Source organism: Notothenia rossii (assembly GCF_949606895.1).
Source record: "Notothenia rossii genome assembly, chromosome: 2".
Classification (NCBI taxonomy): Eukaryota; Metazoa; Chordata; class Actinopteri; order Perciformes; family Nototheniidae; genus Notothenia; species Notothenia rossii.
The window spans coordinates 52,403,053-52,417,009 of record NC_136904.1 but is presented as its reverse complement, the minus strand read 5'-3'; the positions used below and the strand labels follow the sequence as shown (position 1 = coordinate 52,417,009).

Below are 13,957 nucleotides of genomic sequence, written 5' to 3'. Positions count from 1 at the left end.
GGCAGTTACAATTACTCACGATAGGTTGTAAAATGCAGTAACCACTCCGCCAACGCCACAGCCACCCCCGTCGTGCGGGCCGGATGAGAATGTCTGGTGGGCCGGATGTGGCCCGCGGGCCGCCAGTTGGTGGTCACTGGCCTAATCGATCAGTGCATTACGAAGCCAGTGCTAGACAGTGAACTGTCAATGGAGGGAACCCCGCCGGTCATTATCGGCCGATATTCACTCTTAATAGTTTGATCGGTGCTCGCTACAAAGGCCAATCAGGAGAGCTGGATCTGATCGATATGGACATAAACTCGAATGAAGTATAACCGGACGCGAGAGAGAGATCAGATCAGCTGCTGAGTCTGACAGAGACACGCATGATCACCTGAAGCTCCGCCCTCTGTTTAGCGAGCTGATCGGACAGCGCAAAATGCGGAAGTGTCATGAACGCAATAAATCATACCCTCGTGGAGGCGCGCTCATGTGATTGACTTAGAATTGAGGAGACATCTGATTGGCTATAGATAGAAAAAATTACAAGTACAAATCGGGTGACCATCAGGGGAGTCTCAAAAAACCCACACACGAATGCACAGCGATCCGTGCACAGAAAGCGGTTTGTGTTTGCAGGTTCAGGGGATTTAAACGGAAAACAAATATGTGAGGATCAAAAATACATATGTAAAACCTTTTTCTGTATTTGGATTGTATTTACATGTCTATGAAACGGAACACATTTGTGTGTGCATTGAAAAACACAAGTGTGGATCCGGAAATAAAAGTTTGAATCCTTCTGTGTGCATGTGTGTATTATGAGACTGTTCTGAGCCCATACGCTCTGCGGTTAAAACAGACGGTGCATGAATGCGGTTTTGCGGTAAGTGAAATTCGTGTGCTTTATTTATGTGTTAATGATTTTAATCAGCTACGTAATGAATGTTAAGGGTTAGCTTGTAAGCAAGTGGTAGCTACATCGGTGCTAACAATGCTAATCGTAGCCTCCAAGTTAAAATCATAGACTTCACTGTATATATAAAGATTAAAACGAAATAGACAAGTGTTAAGCGGGATAATACTGTAGAACAAACGGCTTCTGTTGAGGTTGATCAAATAAGGTCATCCTTGTAACTTAGAGAGATACTTTATTATGTAGGTAGGAACTGTATGCATCGCTAAGGTTAATTTAAATTGGCTATGCTCAAGTATGTAGACAAGCTAATGTCGGAGTAGTGTGTGTGACATCAACCTCACAATAAGATGTGTGTATATTCCAATTATTAATGTCATATTTCAAGATGATTACTTAGATATTACAATATGGTTGGTTGAGCTGGATTTCGTTATTGAGCTTACACATTAACTTCACAGTCATCTGAAGAACGAACCCAAACCTTGTTGTTTTTATTAATTGCATTACCAAATGGGTATCAAATAAACAGTAAGCATTGGTAACACAACTTCCAAAGTTACAGTAAAATAAAAAGGACCCTGACTCGGACAATACACAATACAACATGTTCAACAGAAGAGAATCAGTTATATTGTTTGTACACATAGTACTTTACATATTATATATCTGTTTGTTTAAGGTGTCCAGGTGATGCAGACAGACTGGACCAGAGAGTGAGAGACAGAACTGGACTCCTCACAGCAGTGAACTTCAGCTCAGGTACAAAGACTCTTTTTTTCATACTGTACAAAGAATCAAGAAAGATATTGGTTTAAATGAATGAAGTATTGACTTTAATACACTGATATACATTCCATTAAACAATAGGCCTACTAGATCACCTACACATCAGTGAAGTTGAGGGTTTTTTCCATGCAAAAAGTTACATTTAGATGTTAACAAGCACTACGATTTTGTCAGCTTTCTAATTGAATGTATTGAAGGCAAAGATATTTAACACATAGTGAGAACTGCTACTATTTATCTCTCAATATTGTCTCTAAAAAACGTGGTAAAAGTTATTCTTTCAGTGAGACAACAGAGCAAGCTTCTACAGTTGCACTAAGTTTTGATAACAGTTAAATATTATTTTGATAATAACATATATTTCAATGTTGAAGAACTTCATACTGTTCATTCATAATCTGATTGTCTTTGTAGCTCACTGAAAAAACAAAAACATTACAATTACAAAATAATTATATCTACAGCCCCTAAACACACAAACACACCTCTTTCATAAATAACACACTTGTTCTGCAATAATATGTTTTATGTTTCCTGTAATTTTTGTTAGGAAAGGACATGCCTGAAAGACACAACATGTTCTCCTTCTCTGAGGGTCAAGAAGAACATCCAAGAGGAAAATTAAAAGCTGATGTTATGAGATTTTAAGACCAGTACACTAAGAAACGACTTTTATTGTAAAAACAGTCAGCTGATCGAATGCACCTATTTCCACATCTACACTCCATCAGCTGATTATTTCTATTTGCCTCACTTTATGAGCTTCACATCACCTGTGCCTTGTACCGCAGAGTTTGCAACGTCACAAATAAATGGGGCCAATCTTCAGTCAGATGTGAATGTGTAATCTAACATTTTCAGTAACAATAATGGATAAAAGGAGTGCAATTAAAAATAAAATGTATTGAAATGTGAACCAAAAGTTAATCAAATGTTTTAAATAAAAAGCACATATGGATAGAAGGTGTAAACCTATTAAATGTATAAGTAAACACATTTAGTCAAATAAAGTGACACACTAGGCCTGTGCAGTTGGTATCAGCTTTTCCCAGCATGGGCTCCTGAAAGGAGTGCTGACAGAGAGCATCGGAACGCCGCTCCAGCCCTTCAAATATTGCAGTACCCATAAGGAGCCGTACACATGCTGCAGTGTTTGCGTGGCTGTGTCTTTAGTTGTAAGCACAGTGGCGATCTGTTGTTATTAGCATCTGGTTAGCTAGCTATGCTAACGAATTTAAAGAGCTTTTCTACAACCAGGTGGAAGAGAGCTCTCTCCTGAGAGGCTCAAATAACCTCAGCTCAGTGAGGTTAAGGCACACCTTGATATGATCATTATAGTTATTAATGAGACTAAATGAAAAACAGGTATAAAATACTATATTACAGTAACAAAAAAGTTGTTAAAAATAACAAGAATAGAGTTTAAAAGGGGAGTGATTTGTAAAATATCTAAAAAGAAAAATATGCTTACAGTTCTGTTTCATATGGGTGTTGAAAGATGTATCCATAGATCTCTTAATGTTGCTCTCAAAGTGTACCAGATTGATGCTTTTAACTTCAATATTTAAAAAAAAATCTTCCCTGGGGAGCATGCACCCGGACCCCCGTAGAGGAGGCTAGCCCCCCCCCCCACACTTAAATCATGTTCACATGGATAGGATACTAAATACATTTGCACACATCTTGTGTCCACATCTTTCTGTTTTGGTGGTCATGCCACACCGTGCACATGCATACGTGAGTCATGGTGAGATATCTGGATTAAGAGGTTACTTTTTCTTTGCACAGCATGAAAGAAAGGCGAAATGAATGGGCTGTGATTTTAGTTTTTTTAAGCAGAGGTTGAGTTCAATCATTTGTACGACCCTCGGAGGATGTTGTAAAAATTGAAAGGAAAAAGGTTCCCCATCCCTGCTGTAAATAATAATAAAAACCCTTGATTTTTAACTTAACACTTCTGTCTCCTATTGATCTGAGTATATTATAAAGAATAACCAGTTAATTGAAGCATTATATCACAGGCCTTTGTCAGATGGTATATTACGCAGTTTTTTTTCTGCTTCGAATAGTTCTCTCTTTTTTCACCATACCTGTGTTTGCGTCACTGTAACCAATGAGCACCTGCATGTGTATGAGAATGCCCCTGACACCATTTCAGCCCAGATTTACAAACTCCTGGAAGGACAAGCTCGAGCTCAATTCTCGCACTGAATTTAAAAAAAGTGAGTGAGGGACTGCAATATAAGAGGGAGAGAAAGAGAAACTTTAAAACTGTTCAATTGTTATGAAGTGTAAAGACTGATATTGTTCTATAATCGGCTGAAACTGTTAAGTCATGATGTGAAACGGTTAACAAAGAAAAAGGGAAACTCAAGCTGCTGCTACACTTTATTTTTTTATCTAAAATTAAGCACTTTAAGATGCACATATTTTTAAAAGCTATTTTATTTATTTTATTTGTAAATGCAGCCCGAGAGGAACATTACACATATCCACAGTATTTAAGTAATGTTAATTGACAATAAATATTGTTGTTTTTGAATTTTACTTTCTTTCTTTGATTGGCAGTCAGTTGTTGATTACATGCAGACGTTGATAAAGCTACAGGTCACTTCAATATATATCACACTAATTCATAAAGCAAGTTAGACATTTTGATGTTCCGGACCTTTGCATGGGGAGAATTCTCTTGGGTTCTCTAGCCCCTCATGCTATAATCATGTGTATTTTCTGCATTCCTGTTCATGTGTCTTCTCGCAATTATCACTGGCCCCGTGTTTCTCCTAATCGATTTCACCGGCCTGCTCTCGTCTATCCCACATGCTCCACTGAGATCCAACATCTCGTTTCAGGGGGCCTGTGGAACTGCCAGTCAGCTGTCCCTAAGGCTGACTTCATCTCTGGCTACGCTTCCCTGCAGTCTCTGGATTTCCTTGCTCTCACGGAGACCTGGATCACTCCATCCAACACATCCACCCCAGCAGCTCTCTCCACAGCATATTCCTTCTCCCATACACCCAGACCCTCTGGCAGAGGAGGTGGCACTGGTCTCCTGCTCTCTCCCAAATGGAGCTTTTCCCTCTTCAAGCTACCTAATTTCACTCCTTCTACCTTTGAATTCCATGCCGTCACAGTAACCCATCCTATACAATTAACCATTGTTGTTCTCTACCGTCCACCAGGCGCCTTGGGGGACTTCTTGGAGGAGTTAGATAATCTCCTCTCACACATCCCTGAAACTGGCCCTCCCGCTGTACTTCTCGGAGATTTCAACCTCCAGACAGGGAAGATATCTGAACTAACATCTCTGTTAACCACCTTTGCTTTCTCACTGTCTCCATCCCCACCAACTCATAAAGCTGGCAATGTCCTTGATCTCATATTCTCAAGGAACTGCTCTACTTCTAACCTCTCTGTAAACCCGCTCCACACATCCGATCACTTCTTCATTTCATTCTCTCTACCCCTTTCCAAACATAACAACCTCATCTCTTCTAACTCTGCTCCTGTCCGCCGTAACCTCCGTTCCCTCTCCCCCTCTACCTTTGCCTCATCGGTGCTCTCAGCCCTCCCTTCCTCTGACTCGTTCCAACTCCTGCCTCCAAACGCTGCTGCAAAAACTCTCCTCTCTACTCTCTCATCCTCTCTGGACTCTCTCTGTCCTCTCACATCGCGGCCGGCTCGTCAGTCCCCTCCTGCTCCCTGGCTAAATGACGCACTGCGTGCTAATAGAACCATCCTTCGGGCAGCAGAGCGGAAATGGTGGAAATCCAAACACCATGACGACCTCCTAACCTATCAGGCTCTCCTCTCCTCTTTCTCTGCTTCCATCTCTCAGGCAAAAAGCACTTTCTTTCAAGATAAGATCCAATCTTCCTATTCCAATCCCAAAAAACTATTTTCTATCTTCTCCACCCTCTTGGACCCTCCCAAAGCACCTCCCCCCTCCTCCCTTCTGTCAAGCGACTTTGTTAACCACTTTGAAAAAAAGGTTGATGATATTCGCTCTTCCTTTTCTGACTCACCTTTACTCACCGCTGGGTCACCAGACCCTCCCTTCACCCACACACTGACCTCCTTCTCCCCTCTCTCTCCAAGTGAGGTTCTTACCCTCGTTACCTCTGCCCGTCCTACCACCTGTTCTCTGGACCCTATCCCCTCAAACCTCCTTCAGACTATCGCTCCTGATATTCTACCATTTCTCACCCATTTCATCAACACTTCTCTAACTTCTGGTCACTTTCCAAACAGTCTCAAGGAGGCAAGAGTAAACCCTCTCCTTAAGAAACCCACTCTCAATCCGTCTGATGTTATTAACTACAGGCCCGTCTCTCTCCTCCCGTTCCTGTCTAAAACACTTGAACGCGCTGTCTTTAAACAACTCTCCTGTTATCTCCATCAGAACAACCTTCTGGATCCGCACCAGTCTGGTTTCAAGGCAGGTCACTCAACAGAAACTGCTCTCCTTGCTGTCTCTGATGAACTGCACACTGCTAAAGCAGCCTCCCTCTCCTCTGTCATCATCCTTCTGGACCTGTCTGCTGCATTCGACACAGTGAACCATCGGATCCTCCTTCGCACTCTCCAAGAACTTGGAGTTTCAGGCACTGCACTTTCCCTCCTCACCTCATACCTCAACGACCGCACCTACAGGGTTACTTGGAGAGGGTCCGAGTCCGACCCTTGTCAATTAACTACAGGGGTCCCTCAGGGCTCGGTTCTTGGTCCCCTCCTCTTCTCCCTGTACACAAACTCGCTCGGGTCTGTCATTAGCCCGCATGGTTTTTCATACCACTGCTACGCTGACGACACCCAACTAATTCTGTCCTTTCCCCGCTCAGAGACCCAGGTCGTCGCACGCATCTCTGCTTGCCTAGCAGACATCTCTCGGTGGATGTCTGCTCATCACCTCAAGCTCAACCTTGACAAGACTGAACTGCTCTTCCTTCCGGGAAAAGATTGTCCCACTCTTGACCTAACAATCAACATCGGCACCTCTGTTGTTTCCCCGACTCAGACTGCAAGGAATCTGGGTGTGGTCCTAGATAACAAATTGTCCTTCACTGCAAACATCGCTGCTACAACCCGCTGCTGCAGATACACGCTTTACAACATCAGGAGGATACGTCCCCAGCTGACCCAGACATCAGCGCAGATTCTGGTCCAGGCTCTCGTCATCTCACGCCTAGACTACTGCAACTCCCTCCTGGCTGGTCTACCTGCATGTGCCATCCGACCTCTGCAGCTCATCCAGAATGCAGCGGCTCGTCTGGTCTTCAACCTTCCCAAATTCTCCCACACCACACCGCTCCTCCGCTCCCTTCACTGGCTTCCAGTAACTGCTAGAATCCACTTCAAGACACTGGTACTTGCGTACCATGCTGTGAATGGATCTGGCCCTTCCTACATCCAGGACATGGTTAAACCGTACACCCCAGCACGTGCACTCCGCTCTGCATCAGCCAAACAGCTCGCTGCACCCGCACTGCGAGGGGGACCCAAGTTCCCGTCAGCAAAAACACGTGGGTTTGCTATCCTGGCTCCAAAATGGTGGAATGAGCTCCCCATTGAAATCAGGACAGCAGATAGCTTACACATCTTCCGACGCAAACTGAAAACTCATCTCTTTAGACTCCACTTCGAGCGATAGAATTACTAACAAAGCACTTATATACTAATAAAGGGCTGGCTTTCTAAATGCCAGTTGAGTAGCACTTGAAATGTTTGGCTCTATGAAACCTGATGTACTTATATGATTCTGTTTTCTTAAAGGTTGTATCTTCCTGGTCGAATGCACTTATTGTAAGTCGCTTTGGATAAAAGCGTCAGCTAAATGCAATGTAATGTAATGTAATGTAATGAGATTTTCTCAAACTGGACCTCGTTGAATTTTAGTTGAATACCCCTTCTTTAGACAATAAGAAACATAAACTTGACTGTTGAGTTGCTCAGTTTTTTTAGATTGTCAATACTATTACTGTATAACTAATATCTCAGGTTAAGAGGCACATTCAAATAAAGATTGGTGTTTAAATAAATAGTCTTTTGAATTGTCTAAAGTCAAGGATCTAGAACTGGTACTTAGTGTTAATGATACAGTCTGGTTATTATGCTGTTTGGAGGAGGCCTCACAGGTAAGAGCACTAACTAGCTACCATCACATGTACTAAAGTAACGTGTTATAGCAGAACGTGTTATAGCAGAAAGTTTAATACAACGTATTTCTGGTATATTCATTTTAATGTCACCTGATATATAGGATGTGTGTTAAACTTGAATGGACGAGTCAATTTTTTCCTCTTAATTATAGAGAGGTTTTTTATATATATTCCTAAAATGATGTCCCATTTTAAGTATAAGTAGATTAGCGCAAATGGTCTTTTCTTCCACTTTTGTGTTATAATCAAAAGGTGGTTTTTTGGCTATTTGTGAGTAGGTAAGGTACAGTACAACTTGTGATTTCTGCCTTGAGTAAAATGATTACCTGTTGACAAGTATTTTTCAGAAAGTCATTTTGGGCTTTCAAGGGCGGAACTCAGTAGGTTATCTGTAAGAGTTTTTTGTATGATCTGGAAACTTAAATTAACCTGTTAAGCCCCAAGGTCCCCGCCGGCGGGGACCCTAGGTTTTTTTTTTCAGGACACTGTGTCTCAGGGAATCTTAATATTTAAGAACCTATTAATGTGTTATACCAGATTAACGGAAATAATCATAGCTAACTGACGATATAAACCATTTTTACCAAAACAAAACACAAGTCTCATAAGAAGCATCTAAATGACCCCATAGCGAAAAATGTTAACGGACATTGACACAGAACTCAAGATAAAAGTACCCTTATTACTTATCGTAGCTGCACATACAAGATATCCGATTAAAGTTGAGGTTCCACAGATTATTTAGGTATATAGTTTCATCACTGAGTGATCCGAACTTGCGACAGGGGAAGCAAAGACAGACATCACAACACGTACCTTTACGTAGCTTCTAGGGAGATCGTCTCACAGTAGCTGTTAATCTGATCAAAAGACGTGTTCAATGGCATTAAAACGAGAACAAAATGCAGCAGTCTAACACACACACATGACCAAATAAGGACTATGTGGGAGTTCCCCTCGATTCCATTGGCTCTGACGGTTAGAAAGAGATGTCACATGTCAAAATCCAGCAGGGGGAGCCAGAGATATGAAAAATCCACCCAAATGGCCCCAGAAGAGTTTTTTTTGCTAAATGTGTCTAAAAAGGTCAAATATCACTTGTTTTGCATCAATCTTGATACAGGGTACTTATTATATGTTGTACTTTGGATTCCTAAAGCTTTTAGTCTACTAACCCATCATCCAAGTTTAGTTTTCACTATAAGTATAACATATATTTTGGACAGACACTATAATTTACAGTTTTTTACCATGTTCAATCTGAATTTTCTTTAAAATAAAAAACATCTATATTGAATCTGACTTTTCTACATCCAACTGACAGGTCTTTCATTACTTTGAGAAAAAAGATTATTAATTTAACCGTTTTAGAAGGGAAGATATAGACATTTGTTCTGGGAATGTCATTTTCGAACCTGAAACCTGAAAAACAGGCTCGGGGTTTAACAGGTTTAATAAAAGGAGGAAAATGTATGTGTGCTCATGTGCAGACGTTAGTTAGTGGTTCATATCCTGCAAGACTCCTAAAAAGCATGAGACGATTGAGTCACACACAGTTAAAGAGACAATGGTCGTTCTGAATTATCAATAGATGTATTCATGTTATTGTGAGCGGACTTCGGGGTGGAAGGAAGTTCAGAGAAGGCCTTAGCGTATAAGAACAGTTAACCTTTGTTAGTTAACTAATCCTATGGCTGTCATGGGACGATGATGTTTAAACATTTACAAATATAGCTTTCATAGAGAAAAACATGTGACATTCGTGTGGTGGGCTGCATGATAAGATGAGTGTGCGTTAAACATGCTGTAAAGTTCTACTATTTGAAAAGCATTGTTGTGGGACTGCTTGAGGGCAGAGAGACACACACATACACACTGTAAGGAGATGGAGCGAACCAAACGGAGCCAACAACTGCTGACTCATTGCCTGGCGTCCCGCCCCGAAGTGAAACCGGCCAATGGAGAACTGCCAACTCACTGGCTAGCTCGCCCAGAAGTGAAATCGCCAATAACAAATAGCTAAGGAGGAGCAACCGACACAACTCCTCCCCACTTGTGTATAAATACTATGATATTCTTATGCTCGGCGCCTTTTCTGACTGGCTGTCGTGATACGTATTATCGCACAGTGGTGGAATTGAGCCCGGAGTGCTCTGTATTTTGTACGGTTGCAGAGTGCTCTCTATTATGTATTGTTGTTTTTTACCATTAAAACAGATTAATGTTTAACCTTCATTCTGGTGCTTTGAGTTCCTTCTGTTGTAATTTAACCAGCTCATCCATCATCAAGGGATGCGCGGAGCAGAGGTGAACCTTCCAACCACTCAATTGGATGGTGCTCCAACACTACCTTAGCTTGACTTAAGTGTATTTTTTTGTTGTTGTTGATTTTGATATACTTTATTAATCCCCGTTGGGAAATTGTTTCTCTGCATTTGACCCATCCTAGTGTTAGGACCAGTGTGCTGCCATTTTTAAACGGCGCCCGGGGAGCAGTGTGGGAACGATGCCTTGCTCAGGGACACCTCGGTAGCACTTGGTCTTGCCGGGACTTGAACTGGTGACCTTCCAGTTGCCATGCCAAGTCCCTATCGACTTCGCCACCACCGCCCACGTATTAAACGTATAGTTAAGTGATATCGAAATATAAATAACTAATGTCATGCAAACATATTAATAGTTGCTTGATTCCAGTGTTGAATTTAGCACAATTGCATACAAACGTTAAGGGATTTTAAGATTCTGAAGTATTATGCTAAAAACTCAATAACTTAGATTATTATTTATAGTTTTGCTGAATAGTTTCATGTCCGCTTACCTTAGAAACGTAAAATGTCACGGCAGTGTGCAGATGGGGAGCATGTTAGCTTAGCTTGGTAGCTTCAGCTAGCTCAGGAACTTTCAGCTCGGTGGCAGCAGGTCCCGCCTCAGCTCCACCTCTTTGCCCTTATTTGGAGCAGGTTGGAGTAGGCGGGAGTTGAACTCTGACGTCACTGTCGAGCCGTTAGCGGCCGACTCTGCCTACTAAGGGCTTCTCTGAAACTCTGCAGAATCCTATGGGTGACGTCACGGACCCTACGTCCATTTATATATAGAGTCTATGGCAGGGGTTCCCAAAGTGTGAGGCGCGCCCCCCCTGGGGGGCGCCAGAGAGCTTCAAGGGAGGCGCAGCCGCCAAAAAAGAAAGAAAAAGAAACAGTGAAATCTAGCTAGTTAACTTGTATGCTAGCTAGCTAAATGTATGCGAGCGGCAAAATATGGATAGATTTTTAGTGAAGTTACCTAAAGTGAGAGAGGAGACAGCGTCTGTCAGAAAACGGAGGTATGACAATGATTATTTGAAGCTAGGATTTTCATGGACCGGTCCTGATGACACTCCACTGCCACAGTGTGTTATCTGCAGCGAGGTGCTAGCTAATGACAGTATGAGACCATGTAAACTCTGGCGTCATATTGAGACGAAACACCCATGTTTGGTGACCAAGCCACAGGAGTTTTTTGACCGGAAGCTCAAGGAATTGCAGTCACAGAAAAATGTCATTGACACATTTAGCACTGTGAATACAAAGGCAACCGAAGCATCATACCGAGTGGCGTTAAGGATAGCTAAGGCAGGTAAACCAAACAAAATTGGTGAAACGTTACTCCTCCCTGCTGCTAAAGACATCTCCGTCTCAACTATTTCTCTCCGAGTGCAACGTATGAGGAAGCTGCCATCCTTAACCTCAACATGTTTAAAACATAAAGATAAAGAGGTTTCAGTGTTTCTCCTAGGATTGAGTCATAGCAATTTTTTTGATGTTAAACACGACCAAAACTGAAGTTATTGTACTTGGCCTGAAGAATCTACGAAACAAATTATCTAAAGATATATTAACTATGGATGGCATTAATTTGGCCTCCAGTGAGACTGTAAGGAATCTTGGTGTTATATTTGATCAGGATTTATCCTTTAACACCCACATAAAATCAATTTCAAGGACCGCCTACTTCCATCTACGTAACATTGCAAAAATCTGGCATATCTTGCCTCAAAACGATGCAGAGAAACTAGTCCATGCATGTGTTACTTCAAGGCTGGATTATTGTAACTCCTTATTATCAGGGTGTACCAAGAAGTCAGTCAAGTCGCTTCAGCTGATTCAAAATACTGCAGCTCGTGTACTAACCAGAGTTAGGAAAAGGGACCACATTATTCCTGTTCTGGCTGCCTTACACTGGCTCCCTATAGAACACAGGATAGAATTTAAAATTCTTCTTCTCGCCTACAAAGCCCTCAATGGGCAGGCGCCATCTTACCTTAAAGAACTCATTATACCCTATTGTCCTACTAGGGCATTGCGTTCCAAGAATGCAGGGTTGTTGGTTGTTCCTAGAGTCTCTAAAAGTACAATGGGAGCCAGAGCCTTTTCTTATCAAGCTCCACTTTTGTGGAATCAGCTTCCAGTTTGTGTTCGGACGGCAGACACCCTATCCGTTTTTAAGAGTGCGCTTAAGACCTTCCTTTTTGATAAAGCTTATAGTTAGGGCTGATTAGATTCAGCCCCTAGTTTTGCAGATATAGGCTTAGTTTGTCGGGGGACATCTTACTTCTTCCTTCTCTCTGTCTATACCTGTGTACTCTCATGTTCCGATTAACCCAGCTTCCCCAAATTTCTTTCTTTTTGGTGTCTATATACGCCGGGATCCGGAGTCATGGATGATCCTGCGGTCCTGTGTCATGGATTGCGAGTCCTGGATCTTGAGTCGTGGCTGTGGTCCTGGATCATAAGTCCTGGATGGATATCCTCGTGGATTCATCTTCTTATTATACACACATGCATTTCCAAACATTTGGACTACCTATGTTGCAAATGTATTATCTTTTCAATTTATACACGGAATCTATTGCACATCTGTCCGTCCTGGGAGAGGGATCCCTCCTCTGTTGCTCTCCCTGAGGTTTCTCCCATTTTTCCCTTTAAACTGTGGGGTTTTCTCTGGAAGTTTTTCCTTGTACGATGTGAGGGTCTAAGGACAGAGGGTGTCGTATTGTCAGACTGATATTCTGTACAAACTGTGAAGTCCACTGAGACAAATGTAACATTTGTGATATTGGGCTATATAAATAAACATTGATTGATTGATTGATTGAGCAGCGGTGCTAAGGCACGTGGGCCCAGCATAATGTGAGCGCGGAGCGTGTGGAATTTTTTAGTGTGTGCGTGTGCGAAGTGCGCCCTGCCAATTTGTTTCTATGTGTCTGCCAGCACAAGAAAGGTACCTGGCTGGCGCCCCCTAGCAGCGGCGCGCGCTTATTTCAGCAGCGGCGTTGCGCCGCCACTATTTGTATATAGGGGAAACACTAAAAAAGCTATTGTTTAATGTTTTAAGGAGGTGACGCTCACCCAATCAAAAAAGAGAAAGGTAGCGAAAACAGAGCATTATATGACATTTTCTTTTACTGGACCTTTTTGAAATACAATTGAATACCCCTGCATTATACAGATGTAGCGATTCATTTCAGACAGTTTGAAACGCGAGGGCCGTGATTGGTACGTGATCTGCCCTCGCTCAAGGGAAAACCTCCAGCTTGACTTGAGACCGCCCCCGTGATAGATAAATGTAATTATAATAAAGCCAGCTGCAATGGATCATTGATCCACCAGGGGGTGCAGTGGGGTTCCACACTGGAGCTCATGTGAAATAAAGTCAGATACAGTACGCTGGATGTACAGCGGAACTTTGTTAAGATCCATATGTCACGGATATCATACTCTGTGCTAAATAAGAGACATGTAATCATTTACAAAACATCACCATGTTGTTATTTAACAAAATAATGTTGTTTAGTCGAAAAAAACCAACAGGAGGAAATGCAGCTTGGCTCTCGATTTGTAATCCTAATTTAATCATCATCTTCACCACGATCATTTATGTTTATGTTCGCCGAATTGACATGAAATCACTGACACATATGAATATACTGTATTCAACTTCATTAAAACGTTATTAACGTGCCTAAACTCAGTAATTCACTAAACATATTTATATTTTAATGGAGCCTCGTCGGCAGATCAGGATCCCAAAGCGTGGCGGAGGGATCCTGATCTGCATTAAGGGTGCTATTTTC

At 42.1% G+C, this 13,957-nt stretch overlaps 1 long non-coding RNA gene across 1 annotated transcript; it reads left to right on the top strand.

Annotated features, from left to right (window-relative positions):
- The first annotated feature begins 1,602 nt into the window (after nt 1-1,602).
- On the top strand, nt 1,603-3,133 carry LOC307029952. Its single transcript, XR_013805457.1, has 2 exons — nt 1,603-1,660; nt 2,238-3,133. It is a non-coding gene; the product is annotated as an uncharacterized lncRNA (long non-coding RNA).
- Nucleotides 3,134-13,957: the final 10,824 nt, after the last annotated feature.